At 41.4% G+C, this 26,993-nt stretch overlaps 1 long non-coding RNA gene and 1 pseudogene across 4 annotated transcripts; one reads left to right on the top strand and one right to left on the bottom strand.

Moving 5' to 3' along the window:
• Positions 1 to 26,993, top strand: LOC126530846 (uncharacterized). 4 transcript variants are annotated; one of them, XR_011891440.1, is made up of 4 exons: positions 1 to 112; positions 274 to 569; positions 1,278 to 1,397; positions 7,569 to 7,729. It is a non-coding gene; the product is annotated as an uncharacterized lncRNA (long non-coding RNA). The 4 variants fall into 4 exon arrangements; XR_008612161.2 differs by having other exon boundaries at positions 1,278 to 1,401; XR_008612170.2 differs by lacking the exons at positions 1,278 to 1,397; positions 7,569 to 7,729 and adding exons at positions 25,228 to 25,258; positions 26,841 to 26,993 and having other exon boundaries at positions 3 to 112.
• LOC126531008 (U2 spliceosomal RNA) lies at positions 19,066 to 19,247 on the bottom strand (annotated as a pseudogene).

The raw sequence follows: 26,993 nt of genomic DNA, 5'->3' as shown, positions 1-26,993 counted from the left end.
TACGGTATTGTGTGCTAGAATGTTGTTCTAGTTGCGCTGGAAGAATCGAATGGTGTTCGAGCTTGCGATCACGAGCGACACTTGGCCGCAACGCTGGAGCAGCGCGTTTATGGTTGGTAGTGTGGTCTTATGTAGCTCCTGTTACGTTTTTCAGTGCTCTTGTTTGTTGAATTTGCTGTTGTGAATGGGGCACATGTTGGCTTTCAGTATGGCAGAACTTTTTTCTCTTATGGTAAAAACGTTTAAACGCGTTCTAAACGCTTGCTGCTGCAGCCAGAGTGCGGGAAGCCTCAAGCTCGCTTCTTCCCGACGCCGCCCCGGATTCGAGGGCCGCCGGGGACCTTCTCCATCGGCGTTGCCGCCGCTGGGAGGCGGCTCTCAAAAGTTCAGAGTTGGCAGACCGCAGCTCTGGGCCATCCGGCAAGCCGAAGGTGCCGCTCGAGTTTGCCGCTCGAGTTCAAGGACTTCGAGCCGCCACCTGAGGCCACCACAACAAAAACTGCCGGACCATTCTCTATTAAAGTTTCTTCTTCATCCTTCGTAGGATTGCTGTTGCATATATTGCCCGAGTAAGTGCTGTTGCAATTTTTTTAAGGCAATGTCGCATTTACCTCTACCTCTTCATGCTGTTTCCCTGTTTACCTCGGATTTTGGTGGCTAGCGAATGGCGACTTGCTTGTGCACCTGCTCGCCACAGTTCAAAAGGCACATGTTGAGCAACCTGAATGTAAACTATGAAAACAAATATTGCAAAACGTGGCCCAGCCACTCATAGTTCTACTCTGGTTCAATTTTGTTGTAAAGATTGGCTGTCGTGAAGACCGAGAAATTTTCTTAAATTTCTTCCAGCTAGTTTGCTAAGCTGTTATTTAGTATTGCTTCTTATGATGGCGCTGTGCGAGGTACCAGGTTTGCGCAAATGTTCCTCGCAACTTGTTTGTAGACATGACGTAGGTTCATTGCAGGAACCTGCATGTTGTTATAGATGGGAAATGCATGCTAATATGACCGGTGTGGGCTTGCAGGTCCATGCATGCCACTCTCAAGCAAATGCCAAGTTTCCATTGTATGAATCTTCCTTGACCTTGCTGCACTTTGCAGGGCTTGTTTGGTTAATCCTTTTGTCTGTGCAATAGAATGCTCATAGGTCTTGAGCTTTACCCTGATCCTCTCGTCCAACAAATAAAAAATCTTTTTAGGCATTGCGTTAGGGAACATATCTGGGTGATAATGTGACAATTTTTGCCTCTATAACCTTTCTTTTCTCCCATCTTCAGTGAAGTTGTCAACCACCTGTCACTTTGTTCGAACAGAGTGCCATGCATTGACAAAAATTCTCATCACAACAAGAAAATCTCTGAAGGAGATTTTTGAGACTGACTAGGACTTCGTCTTGGGCAAGTTGGTGAAATCTGCGACGCATATTCTTTTTGTGCGCAAAAAGATATTTATAGAGGAAGGACGCATGAAAGTGCGAACTACCAACTGACTTAATGATTCAAAGGATGGAAGATAGGGTACAAATTTTGTGCACATGCAAGAGGCGAATGTTGTGACAGTGCTAGTTTGTCTAGTAATGCTAAAAAAATTGGCATTAAACAAGTGCTCTTCTGGGGAATTAAGGCAATTGAAGTGCGACTGACATGTGCACGATCTCTCTGATAAAATATTCCTTTGTGAGTTCATGTGCTGTTTTGTTGCTACTTCTGCCCAGGATCACAATGTGCGAAAGCACGGCTCACATGAGCAGGCCTTGCAATGTGCGCTGCACCATCCGATTTATTTAAATTGTTTGAATGCTCCCTCAAATAGTCATTTAGGCATTGGGCGGTTTGGTCCACATAGAACTTGCCACAGCTGAGAGGTATCTCATAGAACAACCCACAGCACAATGCAAAATGGTTGGCATGATTTTTCATACACCCTTGTCTCGTGGTACGAGAGCCACTAGCAAAATTATTTGCTTTCACGTAGATAAATGTTGTACACTATTGCACACATTTTTGGCGTGACAGAATGGGTCTTTTTTTTTTGCTTGAGTGCGAACATTCATAGCGATGGAAACACAAAAATTGTTTCAAGTGAAGCACTAGATCACCCAGAGCAACAAGCTAAAGAAAACATGTATTTTATGTTAATCTTGATTTATTAAACAATTTTCTCGCCCTAATGTGGCAAAGAGGACATCTTAACCTCTACACAGACAGGCAGAAGAATGACAATTCCATGAGAAATGTCAACATATGAGCATGGAAAGCGCAGTTGCCAGTGATGTGAGGACTGACGACTTAACAAGTACCACAACGCGGAATGGAAAGCGTATGCGTCAGCTCCCGCCTTTCAAAAGGTTGATGCTTCTATTGAACATGTCAATGCCATGCTGTGCCCCGACCAGCTTCAAAGCCGCAAACTGCACTGTTTTGCAGGGTGCCTATTCCCCATCTGTCCCCTCGTTGCACTTCTGCTGTGACAAATGTTGCAGCGCTTGCTGGCAAGCTGCACTGTCAGGAGCATATACTAGATTGCTAAAACTTTCATGTTTAGTGCACAAGTGAGTATTTACTCTAAGCACCTTTATGACAAATGAACTGTCCTTCCTATGCATTTAGCTGAAAACCGTCTATGTTTTTAAAGCCAATTCTGAACAGTATCCACAATTGCCGAGCCTCCCTTAGGCCTCCTCGGACATTCTTATCTTCCAAGCTGATAGCCCGTATCGAGCTGAGCCCTCATTCTTTGACGAGATGGTGAAAATAGGCCATCAATTCAGAGAAAGCATAGGGCAAATAAACAGGGTAAATGCTTCTGTTTGTCTTGAGACACTTGTAGATGAGGGCGCACAAGTTGGCGAGCATGGTCAGCATGGGCGATTGCATCACGGGCATAATCGCTAGTTGAAGCTGTGGCGGGTGGAAGCACAGTGTCGAGTGGTACCGTCGGTTCTCGGCCATACAAGAGGTAAAATGGGGAAAAGCCAGCAGTTTCGAGATGGGAAGAGTTGTACGCAAAGGTAATGTAAGATAGAGCGAGGTCCCAGTCACGGTGGTCATCTGAAACGTATTTGGATAGCATGTCTGTAAGGGTGCGGTTCAAACGCCCAGTGAGGCAGTTCGTTTGGGGGTGGTAGGAGGTGGTAAATTTATGCTGTATTGAGCAGGCACGCATGATGTCGTCAATGACTTTGGCCAAAAACGTACGGCCATGGCCTGTTAGCAATTGACACGAATCACCATACAGCAAAATTATATCATGCAGGAGGAAGTCCACAGCATCAGTTGCGCAACTGGTCGGAAGAGAGCGGGTTGCGTACTACGCTGCGACTGCAGCCCACTTGTTTCCTGATGTAGATTCCGGATTCCGGAAATGGGCTGAGAAGGTCTAAGCTGACACGATGGAAGGTCTTGGTAGGGATGTCGAGCGGCTGCAGGTAACCGGTGGGAAGGCTTCTTACATTGTTGGCAAAGTTCACAAGCGGCGACGCAACATCGTACGGAACGGGCAAGGCCCGTCAAAAAATACGGCGACGTACACGGTCATATGTTCAAGATACGGCAAGGTGTCCTGCCATTGGTGCGTCGTGAAGCACTGGCAGTATTGGAGGAGTCAAAGTTGTCAACGGGTAACGCGACAAGCAGTCAGCGTCTTGGTGCAGGCGGCCAGACTTGTACACCATGGAATATGAAAATTCTTGTAGCCTCAAAGCCCATCGACCAAGCCGGCCTGTAGGGTCTTTTAGTGATGAAAGCTAGCAGAGAGCATGATGGTCAGTGACTACGGAAAAAGGGCGACCGTAAAGGTAAGGACGGATATTCACAACTGCCCAGACAACAGCAAGGCATTCCGCATTCTCATTCCGTAATGGAATAGTTGCGCTCCGATGGTGCTAGGAGGTGGCTCGCATAAGTAATAACGCGATCCTGTCCACGCTGACGCTGGGCTAAGACGGCACCTACGCCATGACCGCTGGCATCTGTACGCAATTCTGCAGGGGCATCAGGGTCGAAGTGGGCGAGAATGGGTGGTGAGGTTAGAAGAGTGACGAGACGAGAGAAGGCGGCGGCTTCTGAAGTACCCCGCACCTCCACCAGAATGTTACGTGTGAAAAGACAGATGAAAGGGGCTATTTACAGGTTACTCTGGAGCCAGGCAGCCAGGCCGACCCTCGCTCGCACTAAGAGCTGCGACGTCATCTTCGCTCTCGTGGCGGCCCGTCTCTTGAGCATTGCTCGATGATATTGTAATAATTTTACTGCGAATAGAGCTTTTGTAATTGAGAAATTGAAGTAAATGCAGGACACAATTAGACACTCCCTTAGACATTCAAGTACTAGCCAGATGATGAAGGCACTCCTCATTAAAATTCTGTCACTGGAACTCATCTACTAGTAATAAAAAGATCGCTGCATTACATTATAACATGAAAGAAAATGCTTCTTGTCTAGTTCTATTTGATTTTTAGAAAAAAGAACCCATTGAGGTTACCCTTGAAAGCATCGCCCACGCTTTTGTGTTTCAGTAGTTATCATGTAGTGCTGAGCTGGCTTTTCTGGCTCACGAAACTTGCACAAACTTCAAGTCACAGAGAATTTTATGTTCATGTGATGTCGTGGTATGTCTGAACAGTCCATGCCACTTGACCTAGAGCAGCTGCAGTGGTGAATCCAATGTTCTGTCTTTGGTCGGTTGCTCCATGGCCGCACATACGCATTTTGCGTAGAAAACTGTAGCACCATCCGTAGGGCGCTGTTTTACTCACCGATGAAAGCAAAGGGCAGTCGTGGCGTATGCAACGTCGCCACTCCCTGCTCAGGAGCAGGTGATTTGAATTCCTCTCTAGGTATGCGGACCCTTCAGACGCAATTTCCTCGTAAACTAAGTCTTGTTGGCACGAAACAAGCACTCTGAGGTTTATGGAATGCTACTTTAATAGGCCGCATCTATTTATTTATTTCATACACACTGCTGGCCTCCATTTCGAGGCTGTTGCAGGACATGGGAAAATACATTGCATCAAAATATGAATGACAAACTTATACACTTGTTAATATTGTAGTTTACAAGAAGATGTAGTTGAGCAATACAATAAGAGGGTGTGGCCTTCCTGAGTCAGCCCTTAAAGGTTAATGAACAAAAATGCAGAAGCATAAGGCAAACAACAAAAAAAGTACACCAAACCAATTACAAACATTTTGCAGTGTCTGTAGGCGATATTTATAAATCAAGATGCGTACTCAGACCTATTTTTCCAGCATAGGAAGGAAATCATCAGATGAACAAATTATATCACTAGGCAATGAATTCCAATCACTGATTGTCTGAGGAAAGAAAAAATACCTGAATGTGTCTGTGTGGAACCTGTATTCAATTAAATGTTTAAGGTGTTTAGTTCTAGTGTTTCGCTGTTCAGAGAAAGATACATATGCACCACTGTGTAATTTGTAGCCCCCGTTAAGGAGGTGGAACAGAAACTTGAGGCGTAAGAATTTAGCACGCTTGCAAATAGTAGTATAGTCCACTACTACTTAGTAGTCTGCTTTGTATTTTCCTTTAATGTCCCATGAAATGACCATATTAGGGAGCACTCAAACAATTCAAATAAATTTCAGGGTGTGCATCTTGGCATGCTTTGCAAGGCCTGCTAATGTGAACTGTGCTTTTCGCGTGTCATGACCTTGGGCAGTGCATGAGTTCATGGAAGCATACGGTATTAGGACGATCCTGCATGTGTTAGTAAATGTAAATTATTTTAATTGCATGTAACCTTAGAAGCAGGCTAGTAGCCAATAAACTCGTTTGCTAACCCAAGGCATCGAGGCAGTCAAAGTCAGGGCCGTTGACCATTTGCCCGCTCCTAACCCCAATTATTGGCAAATCAGTTCTGTAGAAACCCGCAAGATCAAGGAGGGTACACGAAAAGGAAAATTCTTGAGACCCATATGGGTTTTTAAAAAAGGCGGTGACTGGTGACACGCGTAGTAGAGGCGAAATCCCATACCAAAATGCTACTGCCATGCACGGAAGTGATGTCACATTTTTGACCACATGATTGTGACGTTTAAACAAGTATGGCGTGTTCCGGTTAACAATTTTGCTACAGTTTGTGCGCGCTGCTTCCACTTTTGAGCTTAGTTAAAACATAAATTTATGGTTCCTTACTGTATTGTGTAGCAAAATATGCTAGTTAGTTGTGCTGGGACAACCGAAATGTGCCTGAGCTTGCGATCATGAGCGACACTTGGGCCCAAGCCTAAAGCAACTCATTTCCTTATACCTTGCAGTGCCTGTTGTGGTTCATAACGTGGTTTTGTGCAGCTTCTGTTCTGTTTTTCAGTGCTGTTGCTCTTGTTTGCTGAATTTGTTGTTGTAAATGGAGCTCATGTGTGTCTTCAGCTTGGCGGCACTTTCTTCTCTTATGACAGAAAGGTTTAAAATATTTCTAAACGTTTGTTGCTGTCGCTTACTTGAGTACGTTGATCGTGAAGACTTTTCTTTTTTTTTTCCCCATCTTTCGTGGGGCTTTGCATAATGCGCGAGTAAGTGAGCTGTCGCAAATTTTTATGGCACTCAATGCAGCGTTTACCTCTACTTTTCGTCTACTCTACAGTTTCCCTAATCACGGATTTCTCGGCTCGATTGTGAATCACGACTTGCTTGAGAACCTGCTAGAAAGCCCAAAGAAGGCTACAGCATCTACATTCTGCACCTGCTCGCAACACTTCAAAATGCACATGTTGAGAAACCGTAATCTAAACTATGAAAACCAGTATATAGGAACGTGTTCTACTCGGGCTCAATCTTGCTGTCAAATTAAGTTTGTCTTGAAGCCAGAATGCAATGCAGCTTGTTCCCTAAACTGATATGTATACTAGCATTGTTGTTTCTTACGCTGTTATCTGAGGCGCCATGCTTGCACGAACATTCTTCGCAACTTGTATGGAAACACGACGTAGATTCATTGTAGGAATCAAGCTTTGTATCCTGTCCTTCTCTTGGATTTTATTTTCGCGCTATTCTTAAGCTCGAATCAGGAATTTGTCATTGTAGAACCTGCACTACGTAGATGTGAAATGTAAAGACACTATACTGGTAGGTGGGTGTATGCAAATGTGCAAGTTTCTAGGCTCATGCCAATCGAGAAAATGCCAATTTTTCATCCCGTGAGTCTTTCTTCACCTTGTGGAATTTCGCAAGCCTTGTTTCGGTCATCCCTTGGTATCCGTTGCAGCAGCTCAGTGTCTATAGTGCCCTGCTGAGCACAAGCTCAGTGGTTTGATTCCCGGCTCTAACAGCCACAGTTTGATGGGGGCGAAACGTAAAAACACTTGCATTTGAGCTTTGGGCGCACTTTAAGGAATCTCCGGTGGTCAAAATAAACTAGAACCTACGATGTAAACCACAGTTAAGTTACATGTCAAAACCTCGCAGTTAAAGTAATCTCTTGATCTGTATAACAAAATTCTGATAAGTTTTATCCCTTAGCATGATCCTCTTGTCTAAAACTTTTTAAGGCATTGTGTAAAAATATGTTTTGGATGACTACTGAGTATTTTTTCTCAAATCTTTTTCAGCACCAAACCGAAGAAGTTGTCGATCACTTTGGACTTTTCTCAAACAGGGTGTTGTCCGGTGATTGAATTTCTCTTCACACAAGGACAGATTGTGAAGGAGATTTTGTAAACTATCAGCAGCAGTAGAGAACAAGGCACAAAGAATAAAGGAAATTGATGGACCCAATTTTCTGTTATTTACAATGTTGTGAAGGAAGCAGACAGTGAAGCTGAACAATATGTAGGGGAAATCATAATGTAGAACTAATAAGTAAAGAGGAAGTGAAAGTTGATAGAAAGATAACTTGCTGAAGGTGGGAGCCGAACACCCATACTGTGCATTGCCAATTAAGCTAATGATGTGGTCGTCCTCCCATTTACTTGGCTATCTGTATGTGTAAGGGGTAGTCCTGGGAGGGTTGGCCAGCACTGCTTCTCCCGGCCATGTCAGGGGATGTGGAACATCTCTAACTGATGATGTCAAATTGTACGACTTCAGGATTAGGCAACTGGACAACAAGCCCTTAAATGCTCCCTCATGGCATCAAGGCAGCCAAAGAAAATACCTTTGACCAGTTGCTTGCTGCGAAGCTGATTTACTATGCGACTCCTGTTCTTAAAAAGGGATGTTCCACATGTGCTGTTCGCTACGAGTGGTCCTGGCTAGCACTACTAGTGCTCTTTTTGTACGTGTACACAAATACCTAAGAAAGTGAACAAGGGAGGGCCCTCATGACAGCTTAACTGGTATAGCACAGTACGTATAATGTGGTTCAGCTCCCACCTGTGGTAAGTTGTCTTTTCATCCACTTTCATTTCCTTTATTTCTACATTTCAATGAAACACAATTTCCCCTGTGCTTTCTCTGGCTTTGTAGTCTGTTTTTTCATATAGTAAAAAGAAGGCTGCCTCAAGTTCATACAGGCCGCTTCAGTATTTTTGTACAATCCCATAAGAAAAGACATTTGTTCCCCTCGGCTAAAGAAATACAGAATCCAGGTTTGTGCAATTTATCTGATATGTCCACATTTTGGGACAAAGTCGTCTTCATGGACTATCTGGAAGCAGTGGCAAAGCCAGTGGGTAGCAAACTGGGCACAAACCCTCACTCCCCCCCCCCCCCCCGCACGCACACACACACACACACATACAGCCCCCTTTCCGTCCGCAGTCATGTTGGTGCAGCCCATCCACCTGCTCTCCCTATAAAAAAAATTTTGCCTTTGCCACTGTTGAAATATGTGCCACAGTAACAGTAGTCATCAATGTTTTAAGAAATTGAGGAAGCTAAACAAGTGAAATGTCGAAGAAAGTTCTCAGGTGTGTTGCTCATGCATGGCAACATGCCAGACTGCATGACGAAATTTGGTTTGCGATGCACTCTGGCATGTTTGAAACATGCGTGCCAACTGCGCGCTAGCCTAGCCTGATCACTACTGCTGTGCACAATTAAAGTCATGCTTTTGACATCAATTAAACAGTAATCTGATTTAGAGAAAAGCATGCTTCTGCATACTTTTGCCCTTTCACTTGCTGGCTCTGCTGGTTGTTGCCGAGCTGGATGATCGTGTAGCTGGTGCATCGGCATTCCTGACCCCTTCAACTTGAGCACAAGCCTCAGGTATCTCCCTTTCTTTTGCACAACCTATACCTTGCAGCAGCTGTTGCAGTTCATAGTGTACGTCTGTGCAACTTGCACTCTACATTCCAGTCTTGTACTTTATTTTTTGTTTGGTTTGCTGTTGGCGAGCCCGAATTAGTCCTACCACACATCTACTGTTCTGAACCATGTTCACGATATTTAACTATATAAAGAACTTCCTTGTTACTTGATTTGTCTTTTACATATGAGAATTGGATCAGAACTACCCTACTTTGTTCATACATGGTCAATCACACTCGTGTTGTTGTTTAGCAGCTCCACAGTGAAGCATGTCCAACAGTGTACCTTATGTGATTTGGATGTGTGGACAAGAGCACAGGTGCACACCTCGCATTTAGCCAGATATTTTATCAGGTGCTGTATTTTCCAACCACTTAATTAATTTACTAGTTTTACCTTTCATCTAAGTGCGGATGCTACTGAACTGCTATCACTGGGGCTGGCCATATTATATATAATATATGCTACCTTTGCAACTTGGTCCCTGTTAAAGCTTGAAGAAAAATAATCCTCTAATACAAGCAGTCACATAATGTACCCCTGGAAAAAGACGGTTCATTTGCAAAACCTACTCGACATAATTTATTAATAAAAAGAAATGGGGCGAGACTGATGGAATGCCCTTCCTGAAATTATAAAAGGCAAAGTAGACTGGTCTCATTTTTTTCTACACCACCACAGCTGTGGTGCATGCTGGTAATTGTACTACAGCTGAGTTGTGAACAGAGAGCATATGAAATGTGTAATCCACCGAGTCTTTTTGATCATAGGCAACAGTTTTTTTCGTTGAAGCATTGTGACATTATAGTAAAGGAATAAACTGTTGCGTCCCTGTATGCTGCAATGAAATGCAAAGGAAAAAAATTCTCTAAGTCTTTATTTCTTTCAAAAAGGCAACAGCTGGCCACAGGAACACATGTTTAAGGACTACAGCAAATTAGCCTCACAGAAAAGCAAGTAAAATTTTTTTGTTGGTTTGATTTCGTGAAAAACTGCTGTGGCTGCTAGTGCAGCTTGTAAAACTTAGGCAAATGGAACGTGGCAATCGTGCATTTGCACCACAATGGACACGACGATGCTGTGAAAGGCATAAAGATGTGAACAAATGAAAGGATCAGTCATGTGCAGTGAAGTCTTAGAAGTAAGAGAGGCTTTAAAGACATGCAGCAATACCAGATAAATATACTGGACAAATGAGCATTCAATATGAAGTGCTGCTCACACGGCCAGGCTTGGCCATTGTAAACAAGAACAAACATGCATTGCTCGGTCTGTATACCTGCGCTCATCTGCTATACAATAGTCCTAGCCACATCCCTGACCATCAAAAATCTACCCATTCATTTAGCAGGTTAGATAAGATTGCTTTCTTGAACTCCTGGCATTGTTGATAGACAGCACCTTAACTGCAGGGCTACAGTTGCGTATTAGTGAGTGCGTCTTGTGACATAAGCAAATTGTAACCACTCGGGCTCAACAAAGAATTAACTTCACGCTCATATATTCAAGAAAAAAACAGTTCACCCAAGCATTTCTACACTTTCTGCAGGAAAAGAAAAATGCAATAGAAAGCATAACCAATGCTTCACAACCTTGCATTCAACTGGTCACATTTAGGCATTATTGCTGATCTTTAAGGTCCTTTCATGAATCACGAAAACGTGCCAACAAGCACCTTGTAACAAAAATCGTGCTACCCAACTTTGTTGCTTCGTACAACTATTAGAGTGCTTGAAAACAGCAAGTCAAATAAGCCATAAAGCTTACCATTTAAGAAAATCCTTTGCTGGGCCAGTTGGTTCATTATCAGTCTAATAGCGGAAAGTGCAAACTTCAAGCGGGACAGAAAGAGAGTCCTGTGTCTGTCTCTCTATCCATCTTGTTTGAAGTTTCTGCTTTCCTTATTCCATTCAAAGCTTACTGCTTCCAAGTTCCTCATAGTGTATGTGATATTAACCATTGCAAAAGCATTTTCTTCAAGCAAATTTCAATGCATGTCCTTATATTTAAACATGCATGCAGATTATATCCTTGGTCGAGTCACTGCTGAAATGTAAACACATGACCACCACCATTTATATGCAAGGTGTCGTAATTTGGTATTGTCAAGCTTGGATATTAATGCAAAGCGTCACTGGAGAGGAACGTTTTTTTTTCTTCCTTTATATACTTCCTTGAGTATTTTCTGCCGCAAACAGAAAAGAATCTGCTTCACATAGCTGGTGCATGTTAACAGATGCAAGCTTTGAAACACATGCCATTCACATTGAGATAATGAACTTTCACGTCTCCAGCCCCTCAAGTTGGCCAGAAGTGTAGTCGCTGAATATGCACTGTGACCACCACCACTGCTTCCACTAAACTCATGTTGGTGAATATGCAAACTCTATAACTATTACGCAGTGCCTTCCCACCATGTTCCAAATTCTCCTAAGAACTACAAGTAACATGGCAGGAAAAAAGCATGCATCTGCGTGCTAGGCATGGTGAGATTGGTCTATTAGGTGCTAAATTGCTGCAAATCCATTGCCTTTGTTGCAATACACTATAAGCAAAGCTTTCCTGAATCATTACATTTACATACTATGCAAAGAGATACATGATCTCTGCACTTGTTTTTTATTTCTATACCATCTGCTTTAAATGCAAATGAAAGGTCTCATATGGCGTTATGGTATGCAACGACGACTTGCAGCTGAATGCATCATTTTGCAACTGGTGACAAAAGCATTGTGAGCAGTGGTATATGTACATAGAAGTATGGCTTTTAGAAAATTTAGCAACGTTGAGTCGGGTATTGCTAAAAAAAAAGTTTGTGAAACTGTTTTGAAGGTGTTGAGACACAGCAGTGCATGTCACAAAGATGCATGCATGTCTATGGCATTTGCACTGCCTTGTAGCATTGTTAGACGTCATATACTACAAGCATAGCCTCCCATACACTTTTGTCAGGATTATATTGGTAATGCTGGGCACCTCGTAAATTGTTCACAGTGATGCTAAGAAATTTACTACTGCACCCAAGACCCAAACATAGTTTCCTTTGTCTGTATCTGACCATAACGTTCGAAATCTTGTAGTGAAAGGACACCAGGATGGCAGATGCTTAGAGGAAGTTTATTCAACGGAGTTCCTGAAGGAGGCAAAGTAATCACTGATGTAAAAAGTTTTGCATTGCTGTTCCATGTTTCCTATTATTTGTATGTGGTACCTGAAGGTAAAATATTAATAAAGCTCTTGAAGGGAACAGTGCTAAAAACAGGACGATGAGAGGAGATCCAACACTGTGCTGACTAGAACCAATATTTATTGCATGTTGATATCAATATATACTGGATGTACAATTGGGTGCAGAAAAAAACAGATGATGACGTACAATATGATTGTTAAGAGAACGAAATCACAGGCTGATTAGATGCATGATTTTACAGCTGTGTAGCGATAGTGGAGGCATGCCGACACAATTTTCAGAATATTTATGGATGGCAATAATGTCTTCAAAAGTTTTGCATAAGCTTTGTTCAGGGTGCTTGCCTAAAACTATGCACTGAGAAGGCGTGACTTTACGCTACTGCAATAAGGCATACATGTATGCTTCTACTTCTTTGCAATGCCTCTATGACCACTATTGTCTCTACTGAACCAAATGTGTACTTTTCAAAGGTCATACAGAGAGGTTGGCTACGGTCTCAAATGTCTTATTGGATGAGATCCATCATGGAATATTGTGGTCAAGTGTATCCCTTATTCTATTTGATAGTGAATGTCTTGTACAATACTGAGACTAAAGAAATGGGTCTGTGGTTCTTCCAATTCTTGAACACCTCCATTCGTGTGATTATGCTCGCATTCTTTAAAGTCTGGTACGCTTAGCGTTGTTAGGCATTGTGAATAAAGGACTGCAAGATTCCAGTGCAATATCTCCTCCATGTTTTATCAAATCAACTGTTATTTCATCTTCTCCTGCCACATTTTCCTAGGGCTTATCTTGCAAAGCCCTTCAAACCTGATCAATAGTTACACATTGAACGTCCATTTCCTGTTCACTACTACATCCAATCATGGTTACATGGCTGTTATGGGTACGGTACCCCTTTCACTCACGGTGTCTCCGTATGAAGATACGACTTTCTATGTTGCGTTTTTCATCAAAAAGCGAAGGAGTGACACTGCACACTGGTGGGGATAATATGGGAAGCATACATAAATGCAATGAACGCCATCTGATAAAGCGACGAAACACTACTAGAGAAAAAGATGTTTGAAGACGGACGACTCCATGTTTTACGGAAGCTCTGGTTTGTCGCTGCTCAAATTTCTCTTTCGCAGCAGCCTCAAACATTCAGAACGGTTAAAAACCCTGTTTTATGTGAAGAAAGAGCTACTTTTAATGAAAAGCAGTTGCACAATACTCATAGTTCTATTACTGAATAGTTTTGATCCTGTTTTTATCCGAGTCTCCATTCGGAGACACTGTGACTCACTCAATCTTTTTTACCACGCCGGCGACCCATAGCCACTGTGCGAAAACTTAAAACCACCGACACTTTTTGGACTTCTTGGGCAATCTAGTTCACCGTTGAAGAATTAAACTGTGTTTTTCAGTGTTCCTTTAAGTTTTAAGTGGTGGCATTTTTTAAATTCACAAATCGTCGTACACACTGTTTCGTCATGAAGGTTGTAAATGCTCACATTTCCGGACCATGAAACGAACAACGTCAGTCTGGCAATTATGTCGCTTCCTCGAATGGTTGTCCAGATATGAGAGATTCCTAGTTTGGTCCCAGAACAACAGAATTTTGTTTGGGCGAAGCTGACCTGCAGAAGCAGTACGGACTGTTTTCTGTTTTTGTATTTGAGAATTTTGTCTGTGCTGCAATTTAGCATTTTCTCTTAATGTCCAACCTGAATAGCTCATTTTGAGTCACCATCCTTGCTCTCAACTTGATGCGATTGTGTGAGGTAGGATGCAAAGGACCACTGGCCCCAGCAAGTCCAGTTGCCGTTTCCTTAGCAGAGCAAGTATGAGAAGTGTGTGGCAGAAACCAGGGCCACTGCCGGAAATGCGATGTTTTTCTGTGCATCACAGCTCAGGACCACTTCTTCAAATATCACAACCTGTCGACCAGTGGATGCACCACTCGCACAACCTTGAATAGATAATTTCCCTTCTTCCTTTAAAGTGACATAGTGAACTTGCGATAGAAAGTATTGAGTCATGATGTCTCCATATGAGGACGCGATTGACTTTGCAAAATAATATTCCTAGAGAGGGGAATTTTTTTCTTCAAACTCTGGACACCTGAAACATTAATACCTGCAAGCTCCAAAAATGTCCTGGCAGAATACCATAATTCGTGACTGAAGGGGGTACAGTGCAGTATAGTAGCCATGAAAATGGCTACAAATGCTAAGTTTGTGTTAACAATGACATTTTGTAAATACCAAATAAGGTTATCTCCTCAAAATAAGCCAACATAACGCAAATAATTTCCATCTTATTTCATGCCTGCAACTTCTTATAAACTTTCATTAAATATATACTCACAAAAGTGACCTGTTCATCTGTAGCAGTTGCTGGCCTTATGAAGACAAGTCCCTTTGTCAAAACGATGGCTTCAGCGAGAATCCTTGTTCAATTACCATGTATCTATTCTTGTCTAGGTAGCACTTTAGAGACAGAACAATAGCTATGGCCACGTCCCCACCCCATTCACAAGTTGTTACCATGTAAGTCTACTAAACCTTGTGTTGAACTCAAACATTTTTTCAATAAACAGATTTAAGTTCTGCACTCCCTCTTACCAGGTAAAATTAACATGCAGCACCATCCATAAATAGGTTTCAGCCTATTTTTTAGTAGTACCACATTTAAAATGTGTAGCACACCTGCAAACACCAATGGCAAGTGACAAAGTTGGGTAAAATATTGCATACTAAAAATAGTGAAATTATTGTGGGAATTATCACACTTCCAAGTTCTTTGTGCACAAAAAAGAAGCTATCTGTTGTCAAGTTACACAGTATCGTAGTACTATGCATGCAAAGTGCACCGAAATCAGGTAGTTTCCATTTCTTCATAAGGTAACCTTAAAATACATCGCAGTTGCTCATACTGAGCTTTGTGGCCACAGAGGTGATGCACTCAGACTCGCAAAGCTGGTGCACAGTAGCATAGAAACAGAAAACATACATGGGTGTTCTGACAGCACCTACAAAGATGGAGAAGTTGCTTGGGCTGCATGACCAAATGGCATTGTCTGACTTCACAAAAAGTGATGTAACAGCCCCTCCCATTTTTTTATCTCCCTCCCTCAATGGAGATTAAAATAATTTAATAGTGTCATTTCAGAAAATAAATAGGGGTGCTCAAATAATGAAATTTTCTTACTGCATATACATATGTTTGGGGAAAGCAACCTCCAAATACTGAATCAAATTTAAAATGTTTCTAAAGTTGCTGAAATATAAAGTAAGTGTAGAGTGCTAGTTGTAAAAAATGAAGTGTGTTGGCATTATTTACATGGCTTGTTTACAGGCACATATAAATGCATATTATGCTGTTTGCAAAATAGATGTCCAGTCAACTGAGGAGCGCATAAATGAGAAACAACTACTTTTAGTTATCGTGGTATGCTATGGCAATGACAGTAATGAAAAAAAGAAATTTGGAATAGCACATCTGGAGCCACGCAAAATGTTGAGTTTGTTCAAGGAGAAAAGTGTAATACTAAAGCACTGCACATTGTTTTAAAATGATTGATACATCATGCAAGTGGCCAAATAATAAATTGTTTTGCCAAAATCAAACAACTGTGACCCCTGTGTTTGCTCAAGAACTAGCGCTCATGTATAGGAACCACAGCCTCTTTTCAGCAGACTTATTCAGAATAGTCCTCAGTTCCTACCTCTTCTCTTCTTTGAGGCCACAATAAATGTTATTCTTTACATAATCAAAATAAATTATTATTCCATAATTTTTAATAATCAATTCATAAATCAAATACAAATCAAACAGCAAATACTATTCAATTCAATATTTGTAATCTGAAACATCCACACACCACTAAAAACAAGGGGACACTGCTTCTGCAAAAGTGTGCTCCAACTCATCTTAATTCTTTTACACTCTAAGAAAATGACTCCTTACGGATTGCATAAGCATGAAGCAATTCAGATGTTCACTCACAGAGATTCATTCACAATATTTTTCTGACATTTGGAATAACATTCCAACTGAAAGGTTTTGCTTGCCTGCTACATTAAATTTTTTTCACTCATTTCGCTTTACTTTTGAAGAGCACAAACAAAGAAGTGGCAAGATAACCTCTGGTAGTTCTAACAAAATTAAGAAAAGCAATGAGAACTACCATCGAAGTGCTTAGTACGTGGATAGTCTATTCAATCTATAGATGTCTGAACTCATGACCATTTCTAAAAAGCTGCATATATTAACCAACAACACATTTCAGTTCTACAAAAGTTCAGTGACTGCAACCTTTATCACTGCCTCCCATAAGTGGCCAGCTGTGTAAAAACAATGACTATAAACCTTTCCCCAAGAAATCCTTTACTGAAAACAATGTAATAGTCAATTTATGCAAACTACTGTTGCTTATTCAATCAGTTATGCACAACAATCTAGGAGAGAAGGGCAGAGTTCTTAAATTAAAAGAAGCATTGCTTTTCATCATGACAATGCCAGATTCCACAATATCTGAGGGAAGATAGCTTGTGCTTGAGTGGGATGTGTTGCTTGACAGTCCCTCCCTCCTCACATACGGTGGTACCCTCAGACCACTTCGTCAACATGAAAAATTTCTCAACACCTGAGGACATTTAAGTGGATTTATCTGTTTCTTCCAGTAAACTTCTCCAAGATTTATCAAAAAAGGAATTGTGCAGTTGCTAAGCCAGTGGCAAAGAATGCAAGTAATGAATATCACCATACATTTGAGTAATTTGTTAAGCGTGGTTTTATGCATGGCAATTTCCAAGACTATGTTATATTTTGTTTTAAAATATAACCATTAATATTATATACAGTATAATATTAATATTAGTATATAACTATTAAAAGATAAGCAAGGTATCATCAAATATCATCAAAAATCTCGAAGATATAGTAAAAGCAGCGGAAGAATTCTATACTGACCTGTACAATACCCAGAGGAGTCAGGATACCTCAATTAGAAACAGTAATGAACAGGATACAGGAACTTCTCCTATAACTAGCGATGAGGTCAGAAGGGCCTTGCAAGACATGAAACGAGGTAGAGTGGCAGGAGAAGATGGAATAACAGTTTATTTAATCAAACATGGAGGAGACATAATGCTTAAAAAACTGGCGGCTCTTTATACGAAGTGTCTATCGATCGCAAGGGTCCCAGAAAACTGGAAGAATGCAAGCATTATACTAATCCACAAAAAGGGAGACATTAAATAACTGAAAAATTATAGGCCCCTCAGCTTACTCCCAGTATTATATAAAATATTCACCAAAATTGTCTCCAATAGAATAAGGGCAACACTGGACTTCATTCAACTAAGGTAACAGGCTGGCTTCAGGAAGGAATACTCTACAATGGATCACATCCGTGTCATTAATCAGGTAATCGAGAAATCCACAGAGTACAGTAAGCCTCTCTATATGGCTTTCATAGATTATGAAAAGGCATTTGATTCACTAGAGATACCAGCAGTCATAGATGCACTACGCAATCAAGGAGTACAGACCGCTTATGTACCTTAATTCTACACAAGTAGGAAGATACCTATAAAGAATGGGTTCAGACAGGGAGACGCAATCTCTCCAATGCTATTCACTGCATGCTTAGAAGAAGTATTCAAGCTATTAAACTGGGAAGGCTTAGGAGTAAAGAACGATGGCGAATATCTCAGCAACCTTCGGTTTGCCGATGACATTGCTCTATTCAGCAACAATGCAGACGAGTTACAACAAATGATTGAGGACCTTAACAGAGAGTGTAAGAGTGGAGTTGAAGATTAATATGCAGAAGACAAAGATAATGATAAATAGCCGGGCAAAGGAACAAGAGTTCAGGATCGCCAGTTGTCCTCTACAGTCTGTGAAGGAGTACGTTTACCTAAGTCAATTAATCACAGGGAACCCTGACCATGAGAAGGAAATTCACAGAAGAATAAAAATGGTTGGATCGCATACGGCAGACATCCTGAGCTCCTGACTGGGAGCTTACCATTATCATTGAAAAGAAAGGTGTACAATCAGCACATTTTACCGGTGCTGACATGTGGGGCAGAAACTTGGACACTGACAAAGAAGCTTGATTGAGAAAAAGTTAAGGACCATGCAAAGAGTGACAGAACGAAGAATGTTAGGCGTAACGTTAAAGGGGAGAAAGAAAGAGAGCGGTTTGGATCAGAGAGCAAACGGCTGATATTCTAATTGACATTAAGAGAAAGAAATGGAGCTGGGCAGGCCATGCAATGCATAGGTTAGATAACCGGTGGACCATTAGGGTTACAAAATGGGTACCAAGAGAAGAAAAACGCAATCGAGGACAACAAAAGACTAGGTGGAGCGATGAAATTAGGAAATTTGCGGGCGCTAGTTGAAATCGGTTGGCGCAGGACAGGGGTAATTGGAGATCACAGGGAGAGGCCTTCGTCCTGCAGTGGACATAAAACAGGTTAATGATGACGATGTTGATTTTAAAGATGCAGTATTTAAGGCAGATACACGTCTCTAAATGTATCTTTAAATTATTCTCCTGGTCTTTTAACTAATTTGCTAATTTGAGAGGCCCAATATTCTTACTTCTATTTTTCCTATGCTCTAACAGTGGTACATTCACACATGCATTGACAACCCTCACTGCAGCATATTTGCCTCATTAACGTACACACAAAAATATTGCACAAAAGTATTGGTGAAGCAGGCTTCAAGCACTCCGGCAACTTGCAAAAATAAGTTTAATAGCTTGGGTCCAAATAGAACCCATATCAGATATTAAGCTGATAAGAACAGACACTGCACTTTGACCCTTGCTGGCCATGTCTACGTTTGCATCACCCTCTCTTTGTCGGCATTCTAAATCTACGAAACGTAACTAGTGAGTTTGAAAGGCATATCTACTTGGGAACAAATTCTGAGGATGGCACCAGTTCCGAGATATGCGGCATCAAACTTGCCGTAAAAATTCACTTTTGTTCCACTTACTTCTTATAAAAACTGTTCTATGCATTGACGCACAAAGGTAACTGGAACATCAATGCATTTCATTGGACATTTGAAAATTCATATCTCAAAACTGGGCTAGTCCTGATAATGTGTTCCAAGTGGATACGCATTGCAATCTCACCAGCTGCAATTTGTCAATTGAAATAGGTGCCATAAAGTAACAAACCAGAAGTTAATTAGAATAAAATTAATTATTCAGTTAGGCATTCTTATTTCTTGTGGAAGTAATTCCCACTTTATCAAGTAGCTTAGATCAAGGGTTAGAATTGTGCTATCTACCACATGAAATTAAAAAAAAATTGGTGCAGCTAAAAAAGGACACCCTGTATACTGTAGGATTTGTCGGACGGTCCTACCGCTGTCGACCAGATGTAGGAGTCGTCGGACTATCTCGCCGCTGCCACCATTTGAAGGAGATGAAGGTCGTAGACAGGAACTCGGTGAACAGGATTTATTTACATATTAACAGTTTAAGCAGGATACATTGGCTGTCTAGCGCGACTCCCATATGGAGCCCGCAAAACTAACATACAGCAAACAGTTTACGAGCACACAGCTCACTAGTACATTTCTAGTATGACAGAGCACTCAGCTCCCGACAACGAGCACGACACAAGCACACTCTAGCAGCCGGCAAACGCTGCTTATAAGCTCTCCGCTTGACGTCATAGTTCGACGTCATCGTTCGGCGTGGACGGAGCACGAATGGTCGGGAATGTTCGTCCAATCATTGTAAACTTGCCGCCGCCCCGCAGTATGGCTCACACACACTAATGCACTCAAGTTCGAGCCCATACACACAAAGGCTCCGGAGTCGACGACTGAGGGCTTCGTAGAACTGTGCTCCGTCTCGGGTGGCACGGCGGAGTACCACATTTTTGAGCTGACCGCGCGCCACGTGGCTGCCGGTCATCCGCAGTTCTCGGAAGGGCTCCCTGTCTGGTGGGCTTGGAACACGTGCAGCGGGCTGAAAGCTGGCACGTTGCCACCCCGTACGGCCATTCCTAACAATACGTAGTGTTAAGTTTTCTACAATATGCACACGTTGACACACACACTCATCTTGTGTGCTTCTGCTATGTCTGTTTCACGTTATGAGAAATAGGATTTGAGTCAAATTATAATTTTTGCAGGCCAAGCTACATAGTAGCAGTGGACATCAGAATTTGTGGAATCTAAAGTAACAAGCAGCGTTCAACCATTACCCTCCATTAAACTAGACACTCCTCAGCAAAAGTACTGTTATGCCTATGAGACACTTTGTAATATGTCAAAAGCTGTAGCGAACGTCCTGGCAAATTGCAGCACTCAGGAATTAATGGAAAAGCGAGCTTCATGTGAGGCATTTTTCAGAAATTTGAACACATTCACACAAAATCAAGTTCCTGTAACATTGCAAACAAAAATTAACCAAACACAGCCTACCGTTCAAGCGAGCCCTGCTAATGTAGTAGGCAAAACAGTGAATACAAAGCTTATTATTCCTGTGGTTAAGGCGAGAAGAGGGCGCCCTAAAAAGGTAAAAGCTGTCAAGCGTGCGTTCCAACCACAGCAGAGCAGAATAACCCTTGCTACTATCAAAGCTGACATGTTGCAAATTTACAAAAGTTATTCACTGAAGATGACTTAAATGCTCTGATGCGAGGTGGCTCACTGTCGGATAGTGTAATTAACATTGCCCAGTATCTAACAAAAAGAAAGTTTCCCAATGTGCGAGGTTTCCAAGATGTTCTATTAGGCCAAAGGCTACGTTTCTCTCAGGTCACTGGTATGTTTGTTCAAATTTTGCATGTTCGGAATCCAGATCATTGGCTTACAGTTACCAACATAGGCGCTTCCCAAGATGCAATCTTTGTCTATGATTCCATAGATCAAGACACTCCTCCTGATGCCATTAAACAGGTTTGTCATATTTTAAAATCACCATCTCCAACCATAACTTTCTTGACGAAACCGGCACAGAATCAGGGCACCACACTTGACTGCGGTTTGTTTGCCATAGCTAATATGTATTACATAGCATTAGGAAAAGACCCATCACAATTAAATATTAATCAGTCCATGTTACGGAGCCACTTGCTTAAATGTCTACAAAAAGGAACCATAGATGATTTCCCAGTAACAAATACCTTAACTGTTCATGTGCGACAAAGAAATACCACATACAATTTGCATTGTCTCTGCAGGCAGCCAGCAGAGACAACAGTAGGCAAAACAATAAACTGTGGAGCATGTTCTAAAATTTACCATGTACATTGTCTTGGAAAATGGGCAGAAAATTTGAATGGGAAAGTAGCTCTATGTTGCAAGGCATGCCTAGATATTGTAAAAGAAAAAATGAGAGCTAAAGCAGTATAACTAAATGAATCTGAGGTGATGCTGGAGGAATACAATACTACTTCTCCATTCAATATCCCAAGCTTTTGTTGTATGCATTTTTTTTTAATTAAGGGAGACACATTAATTGAGAGAAGGCCGCCGTGCAAAAAGGCCGCCGTGCACGCCGCGCCCTCCCCGGCGCAAGGACCGCCGCTCACTGTCCCGGCAGAGCCGGCAGGGGCCAGAGCCCCGCCCTACTCGGCCAGGGGCCGGCTCGTCCAGTGGACAGTATTGCGAGCGGTCCTCCGGCAGACGGCGACTCACACACGCGCGAAACAACCCGAAGGCGACTAAAATCAATAGCAAAAGGGCGGCAACGTGGAAGGTTTCACCGGCGGCCACGAGCCACCCCGCACGACACACAGTGTCCCACCCCGGTGCACGGCGCAGCCTACCATGCGTCCGGCGCCGTCCCGACCCCGCCTTGGTCCACCATTTTAATGCGACTGACAACCAACTAAAATGTGTCATAAGATCTTAGTGTAAGATACAAATGTGCTTATATGGGGAGAATTCAACAGGATGTTTGCAGTTTAAGTACTAGTTGCAAATTTTTTTTTTAATATGCACTGAAAGTTGCCAAAAGCTGCATGCCACAGCACTTGACTGTCAAGCTCTGAACCTGCATTGCAGTCCCAGCGTGTGACCAAATTAACAAAGTGTTGATACACATAAGGCAGCTGTCATTAACGGTAACATACTTATATTTAAAAATGTCGATATAGGTCATAGGCATTTGCACTTTCTTTTCATGTATTTAGCGATGCAAGCACTGTTCAAACTTGCAATCAGTGCTGCTCTCATGGCGACGAGTGGACCTTCAGCACTGTGGCAGTCTTCTTTGCACGGTGGTGTGCATGGGTGCTTTTGTATGTTAGTGAGTGAATCTCCCCATGTTCTGTTGTCTCCCTGTGGGATACAAAATAGGGCTGTCGTGAAGGTGCACCAAGCACTGCTAGAAGGGCACTATTGGCATTTCCTACCGCTTGTTACCATCGGAAGTAATAGCGTGTGATAAATGTTTCATTTTCAAAACGTTGATTTGGAAATAGCCTGAACAGTCCGACAGAAAATACAAAATCATGCTGACAAAAATAACCAAACAACTTGGGATGCATGAACCGCATGAAGATTGCTTTGATAAAAAAATTACAATTTCTTATGGGCAGGCTACACTTGGCTTCTCCCTCAGCAGCATACAATTAATATTGTGCTTGCCGCTGTTTCCAGTGGTACATAATGATTGGACCTAAATATTAACATTAAAGAGAAGTGTTCCAATATGTTTTCAGCATTACTGCAGCAGGATTGGGCACTCAAAACTTTGTTACATACAAGCAAATAGGCATCATAACAGGTGGTTGTCAGTCCCTTCAAAAGCTTTAGTTGCAAGACAATTGCTTTATGTGGTAGAATTGCCTGTATATTTGCATATGGTGACATCAACTAGTTGTGTAAATTCAGCTTTTTTCCATTGTTTATAATTTTTCTGCATATCGTTACTTTCCATGAAGAAAAAAATATGTCCAGAGTGTCTTTCCACAGCAGGTAGGAAAGCTGTTATTCTAGAACAGCATATCAATCTTTAGTAGGGAAGTGCACGTCTTAGTTTGTTGACATGTCCTGTGCTGCTTCATCTGCTGCACATTTAATTTTCATTATGGTGTGTTTAATCCTCCTATGCAGAGACGAAAGTTGTGCCGTTTTGCTTCGTACCTGCATTTCGTTTTGTCAGTGTTTCCATACTCTTGACAGAAGCCTTGCACTAGTTCAACAGTCAAAAAGATTATGAGCTGTGGTTGTGCTCCTGTGTAGCTTGATTGCATGAGGTGATTTTGGTCTTGCACATAATTCACAGTATTTTAGCTCTAGTGTGCCAGGTCAGGTCACATTAATACCTGTGTTGCACTTAGCTCCAATTAATGGCATAAATGGCTAAGGTACATTTCTTATTGCCATTACTTTTAGAGCGTGACCACATGTGTATACGTAACATTGCAGACCAGCCAACCAACTTAAGAATTTGAATATACTTCAGTCGTAGCAAACAAATGCTAAAATTTTGTGAAATATAGTAAATACTTTTATTACTTGAGTATTCAGTGTTCTTAAAAAAAAATTTGGACTTTATTCTGTGAGATAGTGATCCAGCATGTGTGCCCTTCAGTCACTGCTAGAATTATCTGCCCTATATTCAGCTGACTTCTATTAATTCTACCCTGACAGGACCAACGAAAGAAGCCAGTGGAAAGTGCCGCACGACTAGTTGCATTGCACTTTCGTGTTTTGCAGGCTTTCTTTCAGGCTTGGAAAAAAACTTATATTATGTAGCATATATTTGCAGCAGAAAGCTGGATTGTAGATTTTTCAGGATGGTCTACAATTTTCTCCACTGACACTCTTGCTGTGAATATTTCATGAAGTTGAGTAATTAATGAATTAAGTAATTAGCCAATATACAAAAAAAAGTTTTGACTTGCTCCAAGCAACAGCAAACATTACCTTGGTTCTGGCCAGCTATGTGGCACTTTTTTTAAGCTTCGGAACAAGTTGTGTGGGACACATGGTATACATTTTAAATTAATTATGCTTTAAACTGTGAAATCAAATATAGAATACTTGTAGTGACAAAAACTGTAAAGAAGCTCTAAATATCGGGAATTTCACTACAAAATTGTATAAACGGGCAGGTATAATAGTGTCACACATGAGGTCAGTGTAGCAAGCTTGAAATTGAAATTAAAAACAAAATTGCTTTTATTGGCTAAAACTGCAAGCAATGTCACAAAACAGCATTAGTAAGTACACTTCAAAGAGAGTTTCCTTTCTCCAAAATGTTCTTTATTGTGCCTGGAAGCATACTTGCAAAATGTGTAGAGCCCCAAGTTGAAGCAGAATGGTGCCTGTAGTTCTGAAGGTGTCAAAATGGAGACAGTGCAAATAATGACTTTTAGAGCGCTACTTTGAACCGTAACGGTTTTTTTTTTTTGTCATCGAAGCATGCCACTGAAAGTAAAGCATCAGGAGCAAGTTATGCAGGCATGCGTTTGATCACTTAGCCCTTTAACCCTCAATCCGGTGCTCTATGCACCATGGAAGTTGTACCAATATTGCCAATGAAGAGTCACTTGTTGAGCCCAATTCTGCGCTGCTCCCATTGCCAAAGACGACTTACTGTTGGCAATGAGGGAAAGCTGCCCTTTTCTGTAATTTTTGTGTTATTCCTAACCAAAAACAAATTAGTAATATATATTAAGGATCACAATGCGAGAAAAAGAATTCCAACTAGAAAAATTTTCAGGAAACTTATGTTTTTTCTGCAATTATTTAGGGGGTTAAAGGGTTGAGTCATCAAAAATCATTACATTGTTAATGGCATTAATATTTATAACTAATAAATCTACTTGTATATGCAGGTAGCATGCAAATGACATTTGCAGTTAACATGTGAGTACTTGATGCCATTAAATTTGCCTGTGAAACTGTGGGATAACCTTTTAAGTGCCATATTCTTCCTAATGAACAAGAGATCTGCACATATTTAATTTTGCCGAATTATTATTGGTATTTTCTCAGCTTCAGAAAAAGATATTGCTAATTTTTGTTTTACACAAAACTGCTTAATTTGTTAAAAAAAGGCTTTTCTTCAAAATGCAAGGTTTCAATAAAACTGCCTAACCATGCTATACTGAAAGCATTATAAACAGCTCTAAAATTGTATAACCATGCAAGCTCAGCCTCACAACCTGAAGTAAATACCCTTTCATTATTATTTTACATTACAATAGAAAGCATAGTTATATCTCCTGTGCTTTCTTTACCATGGACAAAATTTGTTTTTAGGGAACAACTTGGAAGAATGTGTGACTTGAACAAGCTGAACATGTGCACATTCGGCTTGACAAAGTTATCCAAGAAAGCGATACAGCACAAAACCGACAAGGGACAAGTGACAGGCATAGATGCAAACATTGTATCAGACTCTGTGCTTGTGTGCAGCCCTTGTCAGCGTGTTGTGCTGTCACCTCATTATGAATTACCAACTAGTTCATTCATATGCCTTTTTATTTGTTTAAATTCTATAGTGACCCTGATATATGTTTGGCCATTGAAAAAACAACTTGTTTTATATGCAGTACTGCGATAGTGAATGTAAGTAGAAGCACACTGTGTAAACATGATCTATTTTGTATAGAAACATAAGATAAATTGCACCAATATTGCACTGAGTAAGGTTGTTTTGACCAGGAACAAAAGAATCATATTTTTATTTTGTAATATAGCTTGCAAACACTTGCATTTCTGTTGCACTACTGCATATCTCTCGGCGGAGCCTGACCGCTACAGAGCGCGTTCTCGGGTGGCGGATAGAGAAACGTTCCATGATATGAATGCCATATAAGTTCATTTCATGGGGCAGGCATTTATGCCCGCGGACCAACAGGCGTTTCTATACCGTATTTATTTGAATATAAGGCGAGGTTTCCCCCTAGAATCCTTAGCTTTGAAGTTTCCGCCCGCCTTATATGAATTTTGCTTTTCATTATTTGTGTAGCTTCACGGCAGCGCGAATGTCGCCTTATAGTGTAGCTTTGCCACAGCGCTGCCGTGAAGCTACACTTTAAGGCAGAATTTGCGCTGCCGTGAAGCCACACCTAAAGGCAAGATCTCGCACACCAAGTCCTGAGGCTCCCTTCTCCCCCATTTTGTGGTTGCTATATTGCACTTTGGCTGGGTTAGTAACAGTATTTCAGGCGATACACGCCATGTCTAAATAATTCGTTGGCTACTCTATATCGCCGTATATTAGTGTGCATACTTAAGTTTTGTTCCTGGGTCCCCCAACTGTGCCCTTACCTTGTAATCGTGACCATATTGTAATTGAATAACTACGGTATTTCATGATGGCGTGCAAATTATTTGGTGACGGATACCATATGCTGTCATTAGTCTAAAGCATATCCTTGCATTCATGTTGTACAGTGAATATTTTTTGCAAAATTTCACTCTTTTTCCTTTCTTTGTCCAGTGAGGAATGAAAACCCACCACTTTAAGGTGCCATGAAAGAGCAGCTGCTGCTTCAATCTTCAAGAGGTCTGCCAAATACAGCTATGCATTTGCACTGAGAAAATGTTACTTAGCTCTTTCAGATTGTTCAAATAAAGTGGTTTATCAACAGAA

The sequence above is a fragment of the Dermacentor andersoni genome, unplaced genomic scaffold (genome assembly GCF_023375885.2).
Source record: "Dermacentor andersoni unplaced genomic scaffold, qqDerAnde1_hic_scaffold ctg00000371.1, whole genome shotgun sequence".
NCBI classification, from domain to species: Eukaryota; Metazoa; Arthropoda; class Arachnida; order Ixodida; family Ixodidae; genus Dermacentor; species Dermacentor andersoni.
The sequence above is the reverse complement of the archived record's forward strand: the minus strand, read 5'-3'. Positions and strand labels throughout refer to the sequence as shown.